The following is a 23455-nucleotide window of genomic DNA, read 5'->3' on the forward strand; positions in this document are numbered from 1 at the left end:
CATTTTCTGGTCTGGCCATTGGCTTTCATTTCCAGCACTGTAGAACCATGCTGGGGGCCTGGGAACATGAGCACTACTTCTTACCACACACTCCCCTTATGCTGTCAGAGAAGACGCTTTCGGCCCCGTAGTGGGTGCAGTAGGGATCACCTGCCCATCAGACAAAGACAGACCAGCAGGAAGGGGCCCATTGTTCTTGCTGTTCTGCAACAACTCACCACCACAGCGGTACCTGGGACTTCAGCCTGGGAGCCAGGACAAGAATCCAGCTCTGGCAGTGGCCGCTGGAGAGGGCGATCATACTCCTGCTGAATGAAGCTGAGTGAATGAATGGGTGAGCAGAGGTCACTTGAGGGGGGACCGGGGGACCAGGAGTGAAAAGGAAACAATAATTCAGGAAGCTGCTCTTAACATCTAATTCTCAATCCTGCCTGCTGCTATCTCCCAAGGGAGAAAATTAATGGGGATGGGGTGGAGGCCATATTCATACAACTGAGTCTTTCTAGGAGCCATGGCATCAAGGGACAAGATTCCCGGTACGTTATTCTTTAAATCACCCCTCCACTGTCACTCTCCACTTTCGTGCATTATGTTTCTTCTAGTGATTCTTCTTTTATTTTCTTCTTCTTTGCTCCCTTGTTGCCTTCCCCCGCCACACCACCCCCCCCCCCCCCCCCCCGCATGGGCAGGCACCAGGAAACTAACCTTGCTGTCTTTTGATGAGTGCCTTGTCCTCTTTTATCACTTTCAAACGCTATCAGAGTCAGATGACTTCCTGTCTCTATGTTTTTTTCTTCTTTTCCTTATTTCTTTTTCTAAAAAGAATTCCTCATGGGGCCAGGCTTCTCAAACTCTACTGCCTTTGCCTCTTCCTTCTCCTCTTCATCATCAGATGTCACAGAGTATTTAGTCCCACCTGTTTGCATGAAATAATCCTTTGCAAAATGGCCTTGACTGCCACACTTCTTGCAGGTAGTGCTTGGACAGCCTCATGGCTAATCTTCTGACCAGTGTAGTCCTGGAAGGATCACCTCTGTCGCTCTTCCTGCTCAATAATAACATTGTTGGGATCAAGGTGTTTCCAAGAACCTTGGTTGATAACTTTCATGGAGAGGGATATTTTTATCCTGTCATTTTTCATCTCTCAGCCAGTAAGCTTCACCCATACCTTGTCTCTAACATCTACTATCACGGAGGGCTTATATACCCGACAGGATGACATGAGAGTTTGATGGATCAGACCTTCCTTTTGACAGCCTGGATTGTGATAAACACTCCATAGTCTGTCACCATAACAACCTCTCCCTGGAAAATAGTGTAAAGAGCAGGCAAGTTTTCCATGGTCTCAGATCTCCCTGAATTCAGCCATACTGTTCTAGGGTTCCTCCATTTTTCTTCTGCTAAAGCTAATTCAAATGACTTGGTGTCAGGTTGGGGTCTATTAGTCACAGCATTGCACAAAACACCAAACCCAGTCAGTGCACTTTCATCTACAAGACATCCAGTCTGTCATTTGACTGGGGAGCTTAATCCCTTAACATTTAGTGTTATTACTGTAAAGACAGTACTTCTACTATTTTGTCTTTTGGATTTTATATGTCATATGCAATAGTCTTCATTTTTATATTCTCTAGCCTTCTCTCTTCTCTGTTTTCCTATCTGCCTGTAGTGCTACCCTTAGTATTCCTTATAGAGTTGGGCTCTCCATCACAAACTCTCCCAGTGACTGTTAGTCTGAAAAAAATTTAAACTCCTCCTCATTTTTTATGGACATTTTGCTCAATATAGAATTCTTGGCTGGGAGGTTTTCTCTTTTAGAATCTTAAATACATCATACCACTGCCTTCTCACCTCCATGGCTTCTGCTGAGGAATCCACACATAGTCTTATTGAGTTTCCCCTGTATGTGATGGATTGTTTTTCTCTAACTTCTTTCATAATTCTCTCGTTATCTTTAAGATCTGATTAGTAAATGTCTTGGAGAAGGTCTATTTGGATCTATTCTGTTTAGGGTAAGCTGAGCTTATTAGATTTGTAACTTTATGTCTTTTATAAGAGATGGGAAATTTTCAGTGATTATTTGCTTCATTAGTCTTTCTGCCCCTTTTCCTCTCTTTCCTCCTTCTGGGACACCTATAACACATATATTCATATACTTCATGCTGTCATTTAACTCCCTGAGACCCTGCTCATACTTTTCCATTCCTTTCCCTATCTTTTCTGTTGCATGTAGGATTTCAGATGTCTTTTCCTCTAATTCACTAATCCTTTCTTCTGTGTCTTCGAATTTGGTGTTGTAGGTCTCCATGCTTTTTTCATTTCTACTATTGTACCTTTCATTCCCATAAGTTCTGCCATTTATTTTTTCAAACTTTCTAGTTCTTCTTTACATTCACTCAATGTCTTCTTTATATCCTTCCTCTCTTTTGCCATATCTTCCCTCAACTCATTGATTAGATTTTTGATGTGATTTTGCATATCTGTTCAAACATCCTGAATTAGTTGTTTCAATTCCTATATCACATTTGAAATATTGGTTTGTTCCTTTGACTGGGTCATATCTTCGATCTTTCTAGTATGACTTGTTATTTTTTGCTAGCATCTAGGCATTTGATTCCCTTAATTAGTTTATTCTGGAGGTCATTTTAATTCTTTTATCTAGGGCTTTCTTGTTGGTTGGTTTTGTTCTCTATCTGTTTTAGGCATCCAGTTCAACTTATTCTAGACCTCTAGCAAAGGTTCTTTTTAACTGGTTAGAATTTTCCAGTTTTTGTTTTTCTGCTTCTTGCCCTGCCTGTATAGAACCTTTTTTTGAGGAGGGTCTCAGAGATGATCAACCCAAGTGAGATTTTCCCAGACCAAACAGGCCCATGTCTCAGGAAGAGGGAGGAACCAGTATCAAGTTTCCCTGAGGATGTGACCCAGCAGGTTGTCAAACTTTCCAATGAAGCATCTAGACTATACTTTTCCTATTCTGCCCAGCCTACAGTGCTTGTCAGCCTGGAGTTTCCCAGCAACATAAAGTGAATGCAGTGCCTTTAATTGTTAGGAGCCTCTCCCTGCCAGTGGCCTGGTTGAGAAAGTAGCTGAGGTGGAAGGTGGACTTAGATTGCTTCTGTTTTCCAGTCCCTAGGGCCTGAATTCCCTGAAGGAGGGCAGCCACTTGAGCTGGGCTCCATGCTCCTTTTCTTGGGGAAGATACACACTTTAGGGGATTAGCCCCATTTACCTGATTAGTTACTTTGTCTCTCAGGCATGCCTTAATTTCATCCTTGCCTGGGGCAGTGCTGAAGCTTAAAAGTGCTCTCAGTTCCATCTAATGAGTATTAAGAAGTGGGAAAAAAAAAAAAGACATTTCAGAGCTGGATCCTAGCTTCCCAGGTTTGCCAATCAAGAGCTGGAGTTGGTATTGGTCTCTACACCAACTCCAGAATCTACGTGCCCCCTTTTCTTGGGGTCCAGCCCTTTTCCAATATTTTGTGCTGTCCAACAAAAAAAGCCTCTGTTTTTGTTGCTATAAAATTATCGTTGCTTTTCCTGACAGCTCTGCTGTCAGTCTGCTGGGGCAAAAACTTCCAGTTTCTTTACTGCTTATTCCAGGTTCATCTGTGCTAGGGGTCTGTTTTCAGCAGTCTGAATTTGTTAATTAATTCGTAATTGGAGCTTGGTTGAGCTACATTCTTTGTTCTAGCAGGTCTGTTTCTTTTTCCCTCAGGAACCAGCCTGTCTTACCTGTGGGGGAGGGGCACCAGCCTCCATGGCCTGGGAGACTTACAGTTCTGTGTAGGATCTCAGCTGTTCCACCCATTGCAGACTGCTGTATGATGTGTGTCTGGTCACTCATGTCCCCCCAACATTTGTTCCATTCAGTTCCCTGCTATTTACTAGCTGCCCTAGAGGATGAACTAAATTCCATAAATCACTGTGCTGCCATCTTGCCCCAACACCCACATGTCCAGGTTTCAACAAAAGATTACAAAGCATACAAAGAAACAGAAAGTAATGTCCCAGGCAAAGGAGAAGATTAAACCATTAGAAACCATCAGTAAGGAGGTTCAGTCCTGGAACATTCCAGAAAAAGACTTAAAATGGGTTCTGTTTAACTGATATTATGCTAAATATGCTCAAAGATCTAAAGGAAAACATAAAGAAAGAACTAAAGGAAGTCAGGAAAACAATAGATGAACACAAAGAGACTATCAATGGAGATATAGAAATTACAAAAAAAGAACAAAACAGAGCTGAAGACCAGAGTAAAAGAAATTTTAAAAACCCTAGGAGGGTTCATTAGCAGACTGGAGCTGGCAGAAAAAAGTATCAATGAACTTGAAGATAAGACCATTGAAATTATTCAGTCTGAGAAGGAAAAACATGAATGAAATAGTCAACAGAGCCTAAGGAACTTGGGGAACACCAACAAGCACACCAATATACACATTGTGGGAGTCTCTGAGGAGAAGCAAGAGGCACAAATATACTAAGAAATAATGGCTGAAAACTTACCGAATTTAACAAAAAACATGAATATACACATCCAAGACACTCAATGAATACCAAACAGGATAAATCCAAACAGATCTACACCATGGCATATTATAACCAAATAGCTGAATTCCAAAAATAAACAAGGAATTCTGAAAGCTGCAAGAGAGAAGCAACATGTCATGTACAAAGGAGCCTTGATAAGATTGAGTCAATTTCTCACTGGAAACCCTGGAAACCGAAAAATAGTAGAACGACATATTTAAAGTCATGAGAGCAAAAAACTGCCAACTAAGAATTTTACATCCACCACAATTGCTTGAAAAAAGAGGGATAGATTAAGACATTGCCAGATAAACTAAAGCTGAGGGACCTTGTCTCCATTAGATTGAACCTACAAGACATGCTAAAAGGAGATCTACAGTCAAAAGGAAAGAATAATAGACAATAGATTGAAGCTGCATGAAGAGATAAAGATATCCAATGAGGGAAATGACATGGGTAAATACAAATGCCCAAAATAGTATTTTCCATTGGTAACTCTACCTTGTATCCCTCCAGAATTAAAAGGCAAATGAATAAAATACAATAATAATAAATGGTTAGTACTTATAATGTATAAACATGTAATTTGTGAAAAGCATTACATAAAGGTGGGGGGACCGAGTGGTATAGGAGCATAGTTTGTGTATACTATTGAAGTTAAGTTGGTAACTTAATATGGAAACTACAAAGAGCATAAGAGAGAGCATGCAAGTTCATAGAGATTGAAATGAGAATATCATCCTATATTAGAATACAGGGCAGTGGGGAGTTAATACATAATGGGTATATGGTTTCTGTTTGAGGAAATGGGAAAGTTTTAGTAATAGAATGTGATAAAGGTACTTCAATATTGTGAATTTGATGAATTCCACTGAGCAGTATGTTTGGGAGTGGCTGAGATAGGAAAGTTTGCTATGTATATATTTACATGAAAGAGGGAGGGATGGAGGGAGGGAAAGAGAGAGTGAGACAGAGAAAGGAAGAAAGGAAGGGAGGGAGGGAAGGAGAAAGAAAGAGAAAAATGGCAAATATGGCAAAATGTTAGATATGTGGATCTAAGTATCTGGGAGGGTAGGCATAGGGCTAGGGGTAGGCTGGAATTCTTCTGTATGGCATTTATATTGTTTTGTAACATCCTGTAAGCTTGAAAATGTTCCAACATTAAGGTTTTTTTGTTTTTTGCTTGTTTTTTAACAGTCATGTGAGCCAACCTCTAGGCAAGAGACTTACAGTCCTAAACCCATTTTAATGACAGCCAAGGCTTTCAGAAGCCATGTAACTTTGGTTACCTGGTAAGTAAGTGGTTGAAGCAGAGACGTGAAACCAAGTCTCCCATTTCTTGGCTCACCTTGTTCACTTCACTACGTCACAGCAGAAGAAATATATGAAGATTTGTTAAGGTCTCTCTCTAGGCACGGTCCCTTACATACGTTAACCTGTTTAATTCTGTGATTTAGGTATTATCTCCATTTACAAGATGAGGAAACTCAAGGTCATAGAAATTAAGCAACTCACCAGAGGTCACACACTTGGCATTTGGACTAGAAGCCAGAATGGTTTCACCTCACCTTGCAGATCTGAAAGTTGAAGAGATATTAACATTAGTCCTGAACTCTGCAAAAAGTTTTATATCAATTATTTTATATCAATGAAAACCTGAAAATAGGAAAATCTTGAAATTATTCAAGCTTGAATATTTCCCAAACACTGTATCTCAAGATTGGAGTTAGGTTAAATACCAGTAAGATAAGCTCTAACCAACTATGAAGATGTTACCTCTAAAAGGAAACTACAGACAACTTATAAAATTCCTGGCATTTGACAGGAAGAAGTAAAAATAAAATTATTTTTAAACCTCTTATTTAAGATACAGAAACAGAACATCTGGTAAATAATTAAATTTTGGCTATTTGCCTTGACTTTTCCATGTACCATGCACACTTTATCCAATTCTGCCACTATTATTACAAGACTTTCTCCTACCATCCTTCCCATTATCAGTCTTTCATGCAGAGCTAGAGAGCATGTATGAGACGCTTTAAGTCTCTCCAAAGACATAAATTTAAGATATTATTGGCCTAACTTTATTTCTATCCTTTTATGTAGAAAATCTCTTTCAGTTTTATTTCTGAAATTGAAGCTAAACTGTCTCCAGAGATGCTAGTCTCATCGTGTCTTAAATAAGGTTATGTAAACCTTAAGAAATTAAATTTCTTGTCTGAATGGAAATGTTATAACCACACCATTTAGAACATTTTGGAAGTCCTGTTTCTTTTTTCAATTAAAAAACAAAAAACAAAAGCAAACAAAAATTCCAGTACAGTTGTATGCTGGACAACCATGTTTCTTTCTTTTTTTTTTTTTTAAGGCAATGGAGAAATTTTGACAAACAGGTTTCTACTCTATTTGATCCCGGCATTATACTTTCTCCAGAAGGTTCCTAGCCTGGATGGATTCAGACAATAATGTAGTATAAGTGCTTAAATGTATCCATTTTGCTTCAAGCATTTCACTCTCCTTTTCTGATTTATGCCATCCCCTTGAAAGAAAGTACAAAAGGCAAGAGCTTCAGAACAATCTGCCTATTAAATCATGTCATCTTCCCTTTCTAGAGACTGTCAATCCTTATTCTATTTCGTTTTTCTTTAACCCCAGTCTAGAGCTAAAATCGGCCCACTTGATGTTATCAAATCATCAAATGAAAGGTTATAGAAATATCTATTTGCTAGAGCTAAGCCACATGCCTGAAAATGGAAGAGCGCTCTCCCAAACTATTCTGCATATAACGAATGGAAATAAAATCATGGAAGGCTTGGCTATGAAGTTAAAGTATTTCCTAACGGGGCTGATTAAAGAGCAACAGTAAAATGTAACCAGAAACAGAAACAATGATATACCAAAAGCAAAGTTCAAACGCATATTCCCTGGAGCGCACGCTGCATACACAGAATCAATGCACAGTTGCATTAGGTACTGCCTCTATAGCACTCCCGGGCATTTGTATCTGGTTACAACTGCAGTTCTCTGTCTAGTTGTCTTGGTTCTTCCACTGCACACATTCACAAATGACTCAAGGTCGCACCCGCCCTCGAACGCCCAAACACCTGACACTCCCACGACCGTCCGCGCACCTACGTGTCCACACTCACACACACACACACACACACACACACACACAAACGCGCGCCCGCGCACGTGTCCAAACACACCATCCCCTCGGCCCCGCCCACAAGACCGACTAGGGTGAGCAGGGCCCGGCACGGCCTCGGCGAGGTGGGTGGTGCCCGGCGCCGCGGTCCCACACGCGCTGTCATCCGCGAGCACCAAGACCCCGTCCTCAGCGCAAAACCCCCGCGGCCGCCGGGGCTCCCAAAACGTGGAGGCCCCGACCTTGGCACCCCGCACTGCGCGTGGCCTCGCGGCTCCCATTTCGCCTGGAACCGTCGGCTCTCCGCACCTCGAGGATGTCATATCCAGGCTCCTCGCCGAACCCCGGAATTTTAATGGGGGCGGGTGAGGAGGAAGTGGATGATCTTCTTTTTTACTTTCTGCGCCGCAATTCCTCTCGGTCTGCCGGCAGCCGAATCGGGATGCACGATGCTCCCAAATTTAAACGCTGCTTTCGGCCTTTCCCGGCTCTTCTGGTAAGAGGACGGCGAGTCCCCGGGAATGCCAGGGAAGAGGACGCGAGGCCCGAGGAGCGAACCCAGACCCGGCTCAGTCCCGTAGCCCGCAGCCCGCGCCCCGCAGGCGCCGAGCCGACCTCCGCGAGTGCTGGATGCCCGAGACCATGCGACCTGCCCCGGGGTGGCGGAGGGCGCCCTGCAGCCGCCGCCGCCGCCGCCGTACGAGCCGCGGGAACCGCAGCCGCTCCCGCATCCCCGCAGCCGCCCCCTCCCCGCAGTCGCCCCCCTCCCCGCAGCCGCGCGCTGACAGCCAGCAGTGCCGGGCTAAGCGCCGCGGCCGCGCGGCCACAGCTCCGCGGTCCCTCCTCCCCGGAATGCCGGCCCCAGTCCCCGCGCACCTCGGCTGCCGTCGCCCCGCCGAACCCGCACTTGGGATTCCGGCTGTGACAGCCCCTTCGGCCAGCTAATGTTAATCTGTTTTCGGCGTCACAATAATAAGGAAGTTTCCCCGCAGGCCTGCGGGCGGTGGAGTGTGCGGGGTGAGTGACTTCCCATCCGACCAATGGGCGCCCGCCTCAGGGGGGCCGCACCAATGGTAGCGGCGGCGGAAAGACCTGGAGGCGGAACCGCGGCGGACGGGAGGCGGAGAGAGGCCCAGGCCGGGGAGGGAGGCGGGGGCGCCGAGGTGACCGGACCCGCTGGTCTGGCAAAAGGGCAGCATCTCCGGCGTGTGGCAGCCCAGATCGGACGGCTGGACGCAGAGCATTCAATCAAGCCAGAGTAAGATTGCTTTCCACTGGCGAGAAGCGAGAGGGACTCAGCGGTAGGTTTTCAGGTTTGGGGCTCTGGTTCCTATTATTTATGCAAAGGTGATCGAAACACAGGCGTGGGGCGGGCGAGTAGAGGGAGCTGGGGAGTAAAGATTGACGGTGAGTTACTAAGCGTTTTATTCCACAGTGGACTTCTCGGTTTTTTGCCTTGGGGAGGTGAGCGCCGAGCCGATTGCGGGCGGCGTGGTGGAAGAGGGGGGAAGGAGTTCCGGTACCGCGACCAGCGCCGCCGGGGCGTTTCTGAAGAGTTGGGGGCGTTAGAGGAGAGCAGTGCTGAAGAAGGAAGGCCGGCTCCGGGGAGACTTGGAGGGTAGTCGCTGGGGGAGCCTAATAAAAAGGCAATAAGAGCGAGACCCTAAATCTTACCATCTAGAAGACACCCTGTAGTGAGTAAAGAAAACCCTAAAACCCGGTAGTGGATAAAGAAGTTTGTCCTCCCCACTTTCCCTGGTTCTGAATCTTAGAGCTGCTGTCTCTTCCCCAAGGTCACAAGTACTTCCAGACATCCCCTGGCCTTATCTGAAGACAACCTTTTGGCAAAGGTGACTTCACATGTCTGCTCCTCTTAATTTAAATGTGAAATGCAAAACTCTGGGAAAAGTACTACTTTATCCCAAAGCAATCTCCTAGTGGAAGAATTTCTATTATCTGGTAACTGAAATGGGGAGGTTCTTTGAGGCCGGCATGCTGCAGAAGGACATTCAAATCACATCAGATTTGCGATAATCTGTTCTCAGAATCTAACAGACTGACCCGCTCCCCGCCCCCCCCCCAAAAAAAAAGATTTAGGGGGAGTGGTGTATCCTGGGGATGAGACAGTGCTTGCTGGCATATGAACCCTCAATGAAAAAAGGCAGTAATTCCCAGAGCTGCCGCCTTTCTACCTGGAGTTCAGCTCTGATTCACTCCATTCGCCACAGTTCGCCCCTTGAAATGTATACACCTATTTTTAATTGAAACAAGTTTGCAATAGGGTAGGAATACTGTTTAATAATTATTTTATTTCTTCTCTGTTTAACTTCACTTGCCCTACAGACAATCATACACTTGGTAAGATTAGAAACACCTAAAAAATATTTTTTTGAGGACTCTTCACACACATCCAGTCCATACATAGTGTACAGTCAATAGCTCTCAGTATCACATAGCTGTGTACTCGTCACCATGATAATTTTTAGAACTTTTGCAGCACCCCACTAAAAGAAATAAAAAGAAGGAACTCATACATCCCATGCCCCTTACTCTTCCCTCTCATTGCCCACAAGTATTTCCATCTACCCAATTTATTTTACTTATCTTTCCTATTTATTTTTTTACCCATATTTTTTATTTTTTTCCCATTTTTTTATTCATCTGTCCGTACCCTGGATAAAAGGAGCATCAGACACAAGGTTTTCACAATCATACAGTCACATTGTAAGAGTTATATTGTTATAAATTGTCTTCAAGAATCAAGGCTACTGGAAGACAGCTTCAGGTACTTCCCTCTAGCCACTCCAATACCCCAGAAACTAAAAAGTGATATCTATATAATGCATAATAATAACCCCTAGAAAACCTCTCTGTTTGAAATCTCTCAGCCACTGAAACTTTATTTTGTCTCATTTCTCTCCTCCCCCTCTTGGTCAAGAAGGCTCTCTCAGGGCGGCACGGTGGCTCAGCAGACAAGAGTGCTTGCCTGCCATGCCAGAGTACCCAGGTTTGATTCCTGGTGCCTGCCCATGTAAAAAAAAAATAAAAATAAATAAATAAATAAAGGGGATGACCCCTGCTTAAAAAAAAGAAGGCTCTCTCAATTCCATGGTGCTGGGCCCCAGTGAATCCCTTGAGTCAGTTCCCACATTGCCAGTGAGGTTTACAACCCGAGAGTCATGTCCCACTTATTAGGGTGAGGGCAGTGAGTTCACCTGCTGAGTTACAGACAGAATTCTGATATCTCAAACCTGTGGGGGAAAAAAAAACAGGTTGGTCAGACATCCTATCTCACAGGTATACTTTTGAAGAATAAGTTCCCTCACCTCTAAGAGGGAAAAACACTGACTATTTGACAAACTATGTGTAACCTAATGACGAATGAGTTTCTTAGGTCCATATCCCGTGGCCTCCCAAAAAAGCACTCATTTGTCAGTCTAGTCAGTACTGAAGGAAAAAATCAGTTGTAAACATTTTTCACATTGTTTTCACTGTTTTTGGTTGTTTAAATACAATCTGCCCAGGAAAGGCCTCTCTCTCTCTCTCTCTCCTCTCTCTGTATGTATGTATGTGTACCCAGGCTAAATTATCTAAGCTTATTGAAAACTGTCTTATAACACAGAGCATTAATTTATTAATGTGAAAAATAACTTGGAAGAAAGATGTCATGGTGAGTCAAAATATCAATATCACCATCAATCAAATAATTAAATTTTTTTTTTTTTTTTTTTTTTTTTTTTTAAAGGAAAGACAGAGAGAAGGAAGGAAGGATAGAAGGAAGGAAGGAAGGAAGAAAGGGAAACATTTTTAAACATTTTCTTGTTTTATTGTATTCTGTTTCTCCGTTTTTTGTTACATGGGCTGGGGCCGGGAATCGAACCGAGGTCCTCCGGCATAGCAGGCAAGCACTTTGCCCGCTGAGCCACCGCGGCCCGCCCAAATAATTAAATATTTATTGAATCTTTTCTATATGTAGTATTGCTGGGCAGGAAGCATCATCCTTCACCATCACACAAAGAGCTAACTACCATTATGACTATTTTGTTTGCATATTTTTTATGAAGCCATTTGAATGAAGCATGAGACCCCATAAAAATAGGGCTATAAATATGAGCATATATAAATATGCTCACTGGTATCATATAAGTTAAAATTTATTAATGTTAACAGGATTAAATGGTTGAGCATTTTCTAAGAAAACATTTGGTGGGGCATTGGCTTGTCTCTGAAGACTTCAGAGAGTAAAGCCTTTAGGCAATGAAATCTTTCATGAAGATTTCTCTTTTCAAAAGATTTGAAAAATTCTCTTGGAAATGGCATCCAGCCTATCACTATGACTGGGTGGCCTGACAGTATGAGTACTTGGGAAACTTATAGCTATAGAGTATGCACATATTTTACCTCAAAAAAAAAAATCGGGATGCTCTATTCCCCTATTAAAGGCAATGAAACATATTCTTTAAAAGTTTACTTGTGTCAAAATGAAACAAAATTTGGAGGATAAAGAAGTCTTTATTTGAAATTTTATTAAATCTGAGTTAAATGGAATTTAAGGAATTTCATTTACCTTAGAAAAGTTAGCATGAATTTATGGAATTTCAAGAGGTCATTCATATATTTTTTTTTTTGGACAGCTTTATAGGTTGGTCAGAAGGTCTGAAAGCACCAGCAAATATACTTACTGTGGTTATTACTGTGTTACAATACATGATATGTTAGATGACATTATGTGCTATGTTAAATGTATTGCCCCTTGTAGCAATGCGTAATTAATGTTGCAATGAGCGTGATGCAATAGCACATCTTCCTCATTCCTGAAAAAAGCATCTGCAACGTGCTACCTCAGTTGATTTCTCCCTCTGATTTTCACTGAGTAAATCTATACCTTTACCATACCCCAGAAGATGTAAGTAACCAAGGTGATTCGGTCTATAAAATTGATAAATAATATAACATAATTTACTCAATATAATTCCATAAAAATAAAATAACATTGTGTTTCCAGACTTTATGGCCAGCCTGAATATAAAAGGAGACCTATAGACTGATGTTTAACTTTCCATTGGCCTTTGGCATGCAGGTAAAAACCCAGTGAAGTCTGCCATTATATTTACTTATAAAATTGTTGACCAACAGATTATTCTTATTGTATAGATACTAGTACCAGATTCTTTTCCCCTCTTTCCACTTACTCTTGAAAGTCCACAGCAAAAATATGGCATACTGTACAGAATCTTATTGCATGCATTTTGAGAAGTAACTTCAAGTTCATTTTAACTTTCCTACATCATTTTCCTGTTGCATTTTTTCTTACATACTTTTAAAAAACTTTTTTTTCTCTTCGAGAAAGTAATACACATTCACTAATGAAAACACATGAAATACATATAAGAAAATAAAAATGATCTCTTCTTTCAACCATCTACATTTAGTTCTTTAATAGTTTGGCATTTCCCATGTATATATGCATTTAAAAAGTGGCTTATTCTATACATTTTATTTTACCCCTTGCTTTCAGAACTTAATATATATTGAACATCTTTAACAGTATTAATACTGTTCACTAACATCATTTTAAACTGTTGCAAAGTATCCACAAATGGATATACTATAACTTATTTAACCAATTTCCCCCACTGTAGGTTTAAATTGTTTTCAATTCTTTGCCATTATATAGTGCAACATAGTAAACATTGCTAAAATTTTGCCCTCACCTTTGATTATTTCCTTAAGATAAATTCCTAAAAGTGGAATCGCTGGGTCAGGTGGAATACAGACTCTTAAGACTTTGTAGTATATCTTACCAAGTTTCCCTACCAAAAGATGACACCAGCTAAACACACACATACTGATCTCTGCCCAGTCCCCCTACTCTTTAATGTTTGTTTCATTTTGTCTTTTTTTATTGTATTAACTCTGTAAGCTGCCTAAAGTCTTTGCTGAAAAATATGGAATATAAATAAATAAGAATATAACAAAGCAGTCTTCTAGTAAGTTAAAAGCAATATGATACACATCTAAAAATTAGCTTAAAATGTTTCTAAATATTCATATTAAAAATTACCAAAATGCATAAGAATTTATGATCGAGACTGTTGGTCCATTGCTGAAACTGATGTCATGTGATGTCTCCAGTCCTCCCACACACCTGCCAAAAATAAAAGTTTCCAGAAAGGAAAGTCTGTACAAACTCAAACTGTTGTTAATCATTTTCATCTTCAGTACACATGCACAAGTCAATAACAATGAGTTGATGGTTCACCAAGTTCCATAGCAAAATAAAAAGCAGATTGTCAGAATTTGTGTCATCCAATGATAAAATGATAGTAAAGGTATTTTATTGTCTTTTTCTCAAAAATCAAACTTAGCATCATGGTTATAACATCCATTTTAGTCCAGTCTTCTTTGCCATCAGTTACCTTGTTATCTGGACTATGTCCCATACTTTGTACAGGAAAATGACCTCACTGATCAACAATCAGATGGGCACATACTGTGAGATCTTTTACACCTTTTCATCATGGACTTGTACATTTCATCCAGTTCTTGTCAGTTTCCTTTTTAACTGGATGAAACTTTAAGGTAGATATATAGCTGTCAGCCTACAACAAGTTTAAATGACTTACCCAATGCCTCAAGTGAAACACTTGACCATATTAGCATTGTGTTATAATGAATTGTGCTATTATATCTGCAGATAGATGGCTTGGAATAAAATATGGTGCTACAGTAAGCATCTATTATAGGCTGCAAGGTAGTCTACTGGTGGTATCTGTCACCTAGTTCATTGACAGGATTGGTTGCTTGATCTGGCAGTCCCTGCCTCTGGGAGCTCAGTGTGTGTCCTTCCCAAATGTTTCAGCTCAGTCAAAAAAGAGTGCTATTTCCATACTGACAAAGACTATTATTAATCAAGGTATATTCTTATTTTTTCTTTTTTTATTATTTTTTAATGGTTCACAATATCATATAGCTGTGCATCTGTCATCACAATTGACTTTTTTCTTATTTGTGAAAAATAGCATATACAAAACAATTAATTTCAGATAATATCACAATAATTAGTTGTAGAACAGATTTCAGAGTTTGGTATGGGTTACAATTCCACGGTTTTAAGATTTTTACTTCTAGCTGCTCTAACAAACTGGAGACTAAAGGAAAAGTCAGTATAATGGTTTAACAATCATACTCATTGTTACCAAGGTATATTCTTAATCACGGTATATCCATGGCTAGATAATCCTACAAGCACTAACATCCCTTTCCAAGTAAGTGTCAATTAGTCAAATCTGTTTTACAAAGTACCTCTTTCCATCTGATATTTTGTTATAGTATCAGTCAAAACATAACTCCACATCAGTTTCACTAAGAAAGCATATAAACTGTGTAAGACTGAACTCATACTACCCTTGACCTTAATGAAATTCTAGTCATTTCAGAGACAAGACATCAAGTTTTCCGTATAGCAGAGCAGGTACCCTTTCTGATTTGACTCTACTAGTAGAAGCTGATAAAATGCTTAAATTTATTATACTTTCTTATTTGATATTACTCATCCCATAAACTTGATTTGTACAGAAATGAAGGATTGGTTATCTAAAAAAAAAACTGCTTAGAGAAGTTTTAACCCCAGACCAGCCTCTGAAGCCTCCAGTGGACTTGGTTGTGCTGAATCTAAGCTACATTGACATGAGTCTCTTCAATATGTAGGGCAGACATCAAAATTAATTATAGAAACATTTTAGTGGGGGACCAAGTATGCAACTCTTGATAATTTTACTGAATAAAAAAATAGTTCCTGCTAATTAGAAGCTAACTAGGCTTTTTATGTCTCATCTAGTCTTTGAAAAGGGAATAACAATGATAATTATTTATTGGGTTACTTTAATATCTACTTTGTCAGAAATATTAGTATTTAGAAAAATTCTTTGTGAAATATTTTGTGAAGCACCAAAACTGAATCTTTTAAAGAACAAATCTTCGGCAAATAAAATAACTCTCAGGCGGGCCGCGGCGGGCCATGGTGGCTCAGAGGCAGAGTCTCGCCTCAGAGACCCGGGTTCGCTTCCCGGTGCCTACCCATGCAAATGAATAAATAAAATAACTCTCAAGCTAATAATGTATTCTGTAACCTCTCTGCAAGCTGGTTCTAGAAACAACAAGAAACCCTAAAATGGGTCTGGTAAGGTAAAAGGAGTACTGAGCTGTAGCCAAAGAATCACTGGGAAGTATTCAAAGCCTATCTTCCCTTTTTGCTTCCTCCTCCGCTCTGCTTTCCTCCCTACCTTTAAGTACCTCATGCCATTAGAATGTGATTCTTAACTTTTTTTTTTTTGGATCATGCATCTCCTTTGCAAATTTGATGAAAGTTATATATTGTCTCCTCAGAAAACAGTGCATATACTCACACACACAATCATGGGCATCATTCCAGGGACTCAGGGACTCCATACCGAGGGATGGACCTGTACACATTATGAAGTTTGCTTCAACCCCTCACCAAATCTCTCAATAAAAGAATCAGGTAAGCTCACTCATGCTAAAGTACAGTGGAGTTTAATAGTCAGCTGTTTCTCTCCTAGAAGGTAATTGTAAGTGAGGTCATTTTATCTCTACTTGTGGAATATAAGCATCATTGTGCAGCATAGAAGCAGCGTTTTACCCCCTAAGGGCCCCTCCCTGAAGCCCAAAGCTTAAACCCTCATCTAAGGTAAGTTTAATTTGGGATGCCCTCCCATGAACCCAACTTAAAAATATATAAAACTGATCTCATCAGTTTTCCCCCAGAAAATTAATTTCCCTTCCACTGACTTTCACCTCCTCTCCCTCATCCAGTCAGTCTCCAGGTACTGTCAGTTTTTCTTGATAATGTCTTTCACAGCCATCCCTTTCTCTGTTAAGTTTCCTATTACTGCTATAACAAATTGCCACAAATTTAGTGGCTTAAAACCACGCAAATGTATTCTCACAGTTCTGGAGGTCAGAAGTTCAAAACAAGTCTCACAGGATTAAATCAGGTATTGACAGAGCTGGTCCCTTCCACAGGCTCCAAGGGAGAAACATGTGTTGCCTCTTCCAGCTTCCAGAGGCTGCCCAAATGTCTTGGTTCACAGCTGCATCACTCTAATCTCAACCTCTGTTATCTCATCAGCCTTCTGGTAAATTTGAGCTTCCTCCCTCTCTTTTATAAAGAGCCTTGTGATTACATTGGACCCACCTGGCTAATCCAGTATACGCTCCCTCCTTCAAGAGCCTTAACTTAATCACACCTACAAAGTCCCTTTTGCCATGTAGATGAGCATAGTCACAGGTTCTGGGGATTAGGACATGGGCATATTGGGGGATGGGGCACGATTTTTCTGCTGACCACACTCTGCAACCCCACATGTTAAAAAACCTTAGTTCTGTCCTTCTCTGTACACCTGGACTACTTCAGTATTTCCCAAGCTGGTTTTCCTGACCCCATTCTCTCTCCCAACTCCCCTGCCATTAAGCATTCCTCTAAAATTAGTTCTTTAGCTTGTTCCCTACACTCATTCCGAGGCCCTGTCTCTAGCTTACTTCAGCTCAGCATTGGTTACTCTTGTCAAATTGATCTCCACACTATCCTCCTATAAACAAAGATTGTTCTGGCATTTATTCAGATCACTCCTCTACTGCCCTAATTCTCCCATTATACTCAAGTCTGACATAAGTTCCATCTCTTCCGAGAAGTTATTTCAACAGTTCTAACTTACAATGATTTTTACTATCTTCATGTAGAGCACTTTTTCTTGGAATGATGCCTCTGGCACTTACCACATGCTATGAGGATGGATCCCAGCTCTAACATTTTCCCACTATATGATTTCTTTTTCCACTATATGATTTTAGATGTCATTTTCCCTTTCCATTTGTGCTGGTTTGAAAGGATGTATGTCCCCTAGAAAAGCCATGTTTTAATCTAAATCCCATTTCATAAGGGTAAAATAATCCCTATCAGTACTGTATGTTTGAATCTGTAATTAGATCATCTCCCTGGAGATGTGATTTAAGGAAGAGTGGTTGTTAAACTGGATTAGGTAGACATGTCTGCATCCATTTGGGTGGGTCTTGATTAGTTTCTGAAATCCTATAAAAGAGGAAACATTTTGGAGAATGCAGGAGATTCGGAGAGAGCAGAGAATGCTGTAGCACCACGAAGCAGAGTCCATCAGCCAGCGACCTTTGGAGATGAAGAAGGAAAACGCCTCCTGGGTAGTTTCATGAAACCAGAAGCTAGGAGAGAAAGCTAGCAGAAGATACTGTGTTGGCCATGTGCCCTTTCAGATGAGAGAGAGACTGACTGTGTTTGCCATGGCCATGTGCCCTTTCAGATGAGAGAGAAACCCTGAACTTCATTGGCCTTGTTGAACCAAGGTATTTTTCCCTGGATGGATGCCTTAAATTGGACATTTCTATAGACTTGTTTTAATTGGGACATTTTCTTGGCCTCAGAACTGTAAACTAACAACTAATTAAATTCCCCTTTTTAAAAGCCATTGTTTCTGGTATATTGCATTCCAGCAGTAGCAAACTAGAACACCATTCTTCTATTTCCTCATCTAGAAAATTGATAATATCTATATCTTAATCATAGGGTTATGAGTGTTCAAAGAGATAACCATGAATTTTAAATGCTTAGCATGTAGCTCAAGTGTTACCTCCTCCTCCATTTTCTTATTTATCTTCTTTAATGTATAGCCTATATCCTTAGCTATATTAAAAATTCTTTGAAGTCAAGGGCTGTTTCTTTTACAGTAAGCTGTATAAGACTATAGGCTCAATAATACTTCGATACTATTGTTGGTAATAATTATGATTATTTAAAGGGACAGTCTGATATGGTTTTCAAAACACCCATCTGATCATTTACACTCTGTGTCTCCTTCTGGCCATATAAGTGAACAACTTCTATTAGGCTGTATACATTTCCATTAAATGATTACATTTCTACTAAGCTCTTTAGAGAAGATGAATATAAATGCTTGGTTCACTGTAGATTCACACACAAGGCTAATTCTTGGCAGATAGCTGGCCTTCATCAACTATTGGCTAAATGAATGAATCTTCTAGTGTTTTAGAATCTTCCAGTTTATTGCCTTCTTTATCCCTACTTTATTATCTGAAAAATGAAGAGGTTATATTTTGATTTCTAAAGCCTTTGAGGCACTAAAATTCATAAATTCTATAGTTCTATAAGTAGGATCAGAAAGTAACTTGGCCAAGAAATAACTCTATCTTACCTTTCTGATTGTTTCCTTGAATCTCCTCTCTCACTTTTTATCAGTGTATATTGCAAATTTAGGATAACAAATCTCTTTAAAGAAACAAAAGAGAAAAAACTCTTTTCCACAAACTGCTAGATATAATTGTCAACAGCTATTACATGAATAGTCATTATATGAAAATACCTTTGGTATTACAACTATTTTACATATATGTAAGTATAAAGTATCTTATATTCTAATGCAGAGATTTTTTTTAAATAAACATGTAGTATATATTAAAATGTCCATTTGACAGATGATAATATAATGACATTGTACTTTAAAAAACAAATGTATAATTAAGGTTGAAAATGCAAGTGTAATTAACAGGGTCTTTGGCCAGAAATATCTGAATCCTGTTCTAGGCCAGCAAACTTTTCCCCTAAAGTACTTAAGGGAAATATATGCACAGAGGATGAAGCAAATCAAAATAACGTTTGATTATGTTATTAGATAACGCTTTAATGCCAGTCCCCAATGCAGAACTTTAGGAAGCTACCCTGGAATGTAGAGGAAAAGTACCTTTGCCTAACCTTAGTACCAAAACAGTCTTATTCCATTTTATTTTGAGGCAACTTACTTACACAGCCCTTCTTACTGCAACATTTAAATCCATTTAAAGATGGATTTTATTTAATCCATCTTTAAATGGATTTTATTTAAATAAGTAAACCATTTATTTAAAATAAATTTTATTTAAATCCATTTAAAGATGGATTTTATTACAGAAAATTAAACTCTAAAAAGTTAAAAGGCAATGACCAACTTGAGGAATCATTTGTACTATATATGAAAAAAGGGCTTTTCAAGTGAATAAGAAAAAAATACTCCAACCAAAAGGTTGGCAGAGATCTTGAATAGGCATTATATGGGGAGATCTATTCCATATTTCCAGGGAGTCCCTCTGTGGTAGATTGATCATATACCCCAGGAAAGGTATGTTCTTAATCTTCATCCAAGTTCCTACTGGTGTAAATCTTTTTGTAAATAGTACCTTTGAATATGTTAAGGTGAAGCAGGGTGTGGGCTCATTTGTGAATAGGATCTTCTAAAATCCCATTTATGTGGCCAGACTGAATCAGGGTGGGCTTTAATCCATATTACTAGACTCCTTATAAAGAGAGGAAAGTCGAATGCAGTCAGTCATAGAAACCAGAAACTGAAAGGAGCTGGAAGAGGTAGAGAGCAGAAATCTGAGAAAGCCAGAGAAAGAAAACCTGAAGCAGATCACTATGTGATGAAGGAATACCTTCCCCAGAGTGCTGCTCACTGGGAGAAAGCATGTCCTTCCTCATACTTTGACATGAGACTTGTAGCTTTTCCAAACTGTAAGAGAATAGATTCCTGTTGTTGACCCAACTCATGTGGCATTGTGATAGCAGACCTGGCAAACTAAGACACCCTCCCTAAATGGAAACCATTCAAGGTTAAACCTTAAGGATGTGAGGAGATGCTGGTCAGGGGAAGAGCACCCCTGGCAGAGGGGCATATGTGAAAGCTCTGAGGCTTGGTAGAGCTTGTCATTGTCACGGCACTGAGGATTGCCAGATTGCCACTTTGACTAGAACAGAGTTGGCAGCAAGGGGAGTGGTGGGGACATAACAGAGTTTGTAAAGGTTTTGATGTTTTCCTAAGTACAAAAAGAAATCACTGGAATGTTTTAAACAGATCACTGGATTCTGGATGAACGGCAGGGGTGGGAGGGGAGCAATAGTAGAATTAGAGAGATCAGTTGGGAGGTTTTAAGGTTTTTGCCATTCAGAAGAAGAGACAGGTGAAAGGATGTCAGTTTACTCCAATAGAGGTGTTGGGGTCGCCAACAGAAGCACAGCTCATGCACACTGGATGGAGCAATGTTTTACTCTTGGAAAGAAGAGACAGAGCAAGGTCAGCGTCAATAGTGGGCATCAGTTCCCCATAGCCAGTGAGTCTCAGTCCATGGCCAGCACAGGAAGACCCTCTCCACACAGTCCTCCTCTCCTGTGTTTGTGTGCCTCAGTGGACAAACCCGGCTGCTTCCCTGCCGGGGACAGATATACCACCAGGATGTGAGCTAGAAGTTGTAAAATATGCCCACCACAATCACATTGTCTGCAGTGAATATCTACATATGCTTAGACAAGAAGGGAAGAAATGTACCGGCAGTCCCCATATCCCCTAGGAGACTGTGTTTTATGACACAACTGGTCCACAGCACAGGCTATATTTGTGGGTCTGAGGGAAAGGTGGCAGGCCACCCCAGGATTGTCCCCTACCACAGTGCAGTAATCCAGCCTGGATCTCTTAGTGACTTGGGTTCAGATGAAGAAAAGTAGATGGAGTCAAGATGTATTTTGGAGGTAGAAAAGAAGGGAGCCAGGAGTAAGGGAGGAGTAGGGAGAGGAAAAAATCCAAGTACTAGATTTCTGAATTGAACAGCTGGTTAGATAGTGAAGCTCTATACTAAGGTGGAAAAGATTGAGAGAGGAACAGTTTTAGAATGTATTTTAAAAGCCAGTTCTCAAAGTACAATATCTCTGTGGGAGGGCCCATATCTAGATTTGCTTACTAGTATTTACCCAGTACCTAGCACACTGTCTGAAAGTTTGAATTATTGACTATTGATTGACTGGGTTTAATGACAATCCTGTAACATCCTGATCATTCACCTCTTGCAAGGGGAATTCAGTAGATTTGAATAAAATGTTAAATGGACACAGAATGTAGCTAAAGATTCACATTTTGGATTTATGTGTAAAGTGCATAAAATAACAGTGATAAGTTAAAGTCTTGTAATATATGGGCCCTGTGTAAAGCAAGGAACTTTTTAGAGAAAGTCTGATGTAAAGAATGCCCAATGCTATAGATAGGTACTTCAGGAAGAAAAAAAGTCATAAGAAGCTCACTACAGATAAGGACTTGATTATTTCATGAAGTTCTTAAATTCTGTTGCTTTGGTGAGGTGAGTCCTAAAGACACTGCAGCTTTTTGTACCTCTGGCTTTTAGTAGACAGGGAGCAAATGAGAGCAAGTGACATCATCTTTGTGTCAACTGTTGGTGCTTGTCAGATTTGAAAGGTTAATGAGGAACCCTAGAATGATATTGAGACCAAATTGGTATTTGGCTTTTAAACTCTGAGGGCAGCATGGTTTCAAGCATGATTGCATTAATATGCTCTGTGTATGCCCCAGCTCTACCAGCGTATTGGATATTTATTGTGTAAAAAGGAGAAATCCCGTATGGAAAGATACAAAGTGTTTATTGGTATACCTTCAGAGAATATCTACAGTCCAGTCCTTTTCAATAGATAGTTGAAATCTAGTGTCCTTACTACTCCAATAGAGGCTTTACAAAAGTTGGCACTGGGTAACATTGAAAATCAGAAGAAAATCAAGGAGACCTCAATCTCAGTTAAATTTGTCCAGAGCTAAAACTTTGTATCTTGTCAAAGGAGAGTTTTTTAAAAAAACACAAAACATAAAACTCTGGTATAGCCAAGCAAAACATGTTAAAAATATTTTAAAAGTTAAAAAAAAACTGTATTAATTAACTTTAAGTAGCAAGTGGTCTGTCATATGAGCAACCTTATAATAATCTAGTACTATAAAATATTTAGGATTGGGACACTGGTCACATGTCTTTGGAATGTCTAGCACAGTGGGTTTTAGTTAATAGTAAGGTCAGTTAGAGACAATAGCATGATGAGTATGGACACCTAAAAGCAAGTGTGGTTTTTATTATGTCCTGTTTCCATTTGCTAAAGCTGCTGGAATGCAATATACCAGAAACATGTTGGCTTTTTCAATGGGGATTTATTAGGTTACAAATATATAGTTCTAAGTCCATGAAAATGTCCAAATTAAGGCATCAAGAGTAGATGCCTTCTCTGAGAAAAGGCTGCTGGCATCCTGGTTTCCATTGTCACATGGGAAGTCACATGGCACATCTACTGGTCCTTCTCTCCTGATTCTGGTTTCAATGGCTGTCTCCAAATATCTCTGGGCATTTTTTTTTCTCCTCAAACTTCTTTCCTTTTATCCTCTCATGAAGGACTCCAGTGAAGGTTTAAGACCCACCTTAAATGTACTGGGTCTTATCTCAATTGAAATAGCCAAACCGAAAGGTCTCATCCCCAATAGGCCTGCCCTCACAAGAATGGATTAAAAAAAAACTTGGTCTTTTCTGGGGTACATAACAGAGTCAAGCCAACACATGCCACATGGAATGATTTTATCTAGAAGGAGAAAAGGATAGTCCACCTATATTTTCTTCTCACCAGACCACCTGAGTTTTGTTTAACTGTTGGAAAACCGTTTCAGAGAAACATAGATAAGCTGAAATGGGTTCAGGGAGGAGTAATCAGGAGGAAAATAGCTTATGACAAATAACTGAAAGAAGTCAGACTAGCTTTAATGAAAAAGAATAGAATTTTTCTTTTCTTTTTGGAAGAATAGAATTAAGATCAAAAGTTGGAAGCTACACAGACAGGTTTGGGATCAATAAAAAGAACTT

General features: G+C 40.1%; 2 protein-coding genes and 1 pseudogene across 8 annotated transcripts in view; 1 reads left to right on the forward strand and 2 right to left on the reverse strand.

Moving 5' to 3' along the window:
* The window catches only part of HERC3 (HECT and RLD domain containing E3 ubiquitin protein ligase 3), a 141702-nt gene extending 133005 nt beyond the window's left edge, over positions 1-8697 (reverse strand). For 2 of the 4 annotated variants that reach the window (XM_077142875.1, XM_077142874.1), the window contains exons 1-2: positions 8552-8696; positions 6043-6104 (exon numbers count right to left, since the gene is read on the reverse strand). The gene's annotated coding sequence lies outside the window, so the exon portion shown is untranslated. Of the gene's footprint in view, positions 1-6042; positions 6105-8551 lie in introns of all 4 variants that reach the window. The other 2 variants (XM_077142876.1, XM_077142877.1) reach the window with 1 other exon arrangement.
* Positions 748-6016, reverse strand: LOC143668186 (zinc finger CCHC domain-containing protein 17 pseudogene; annotated as a pseudogene).
* LOC143668255 (uncharacterized) overlaps positions 8681-23455 on the forward strand; it is a 62259-nt gene continuing 47484 nt past the window's right edge. Inside the window, exons 1-3 of one of the 4 annotated variants that reach the window (XR_013168362.1) lie at positions 8687-8976; positions 16110-16199; positions 17796-19596. The gene's annotated coding sequence lies outside the window, so the exon portion shown is untranslated. Of the gene's footprint in view, positions 8977-16109; positions 16200-17795; positions 19597-23455 lie in introns of those variants that run through there. The other 3 variants (XM_077142879.1, XR_013168361.1, XM_077142880.1) reach the window with 3 other exon arrangements.

Source organism: Tamandua tetradactyla, chromosome 24 (genome assembly GCF_023851605.1).
Source record: "Tamandua tetradactyla isolate mTamTet1 chromosome 24, mTamTet1.pri, whole genome shotgun sequence".
Taxonomy (NCBI): domain Eukaryota; kingdom Metazoa; phylum Chordata; class Mammalia; order Pilosa; family Myrmecophagidae; genus Tamandua; species Tamandua tetradactyla.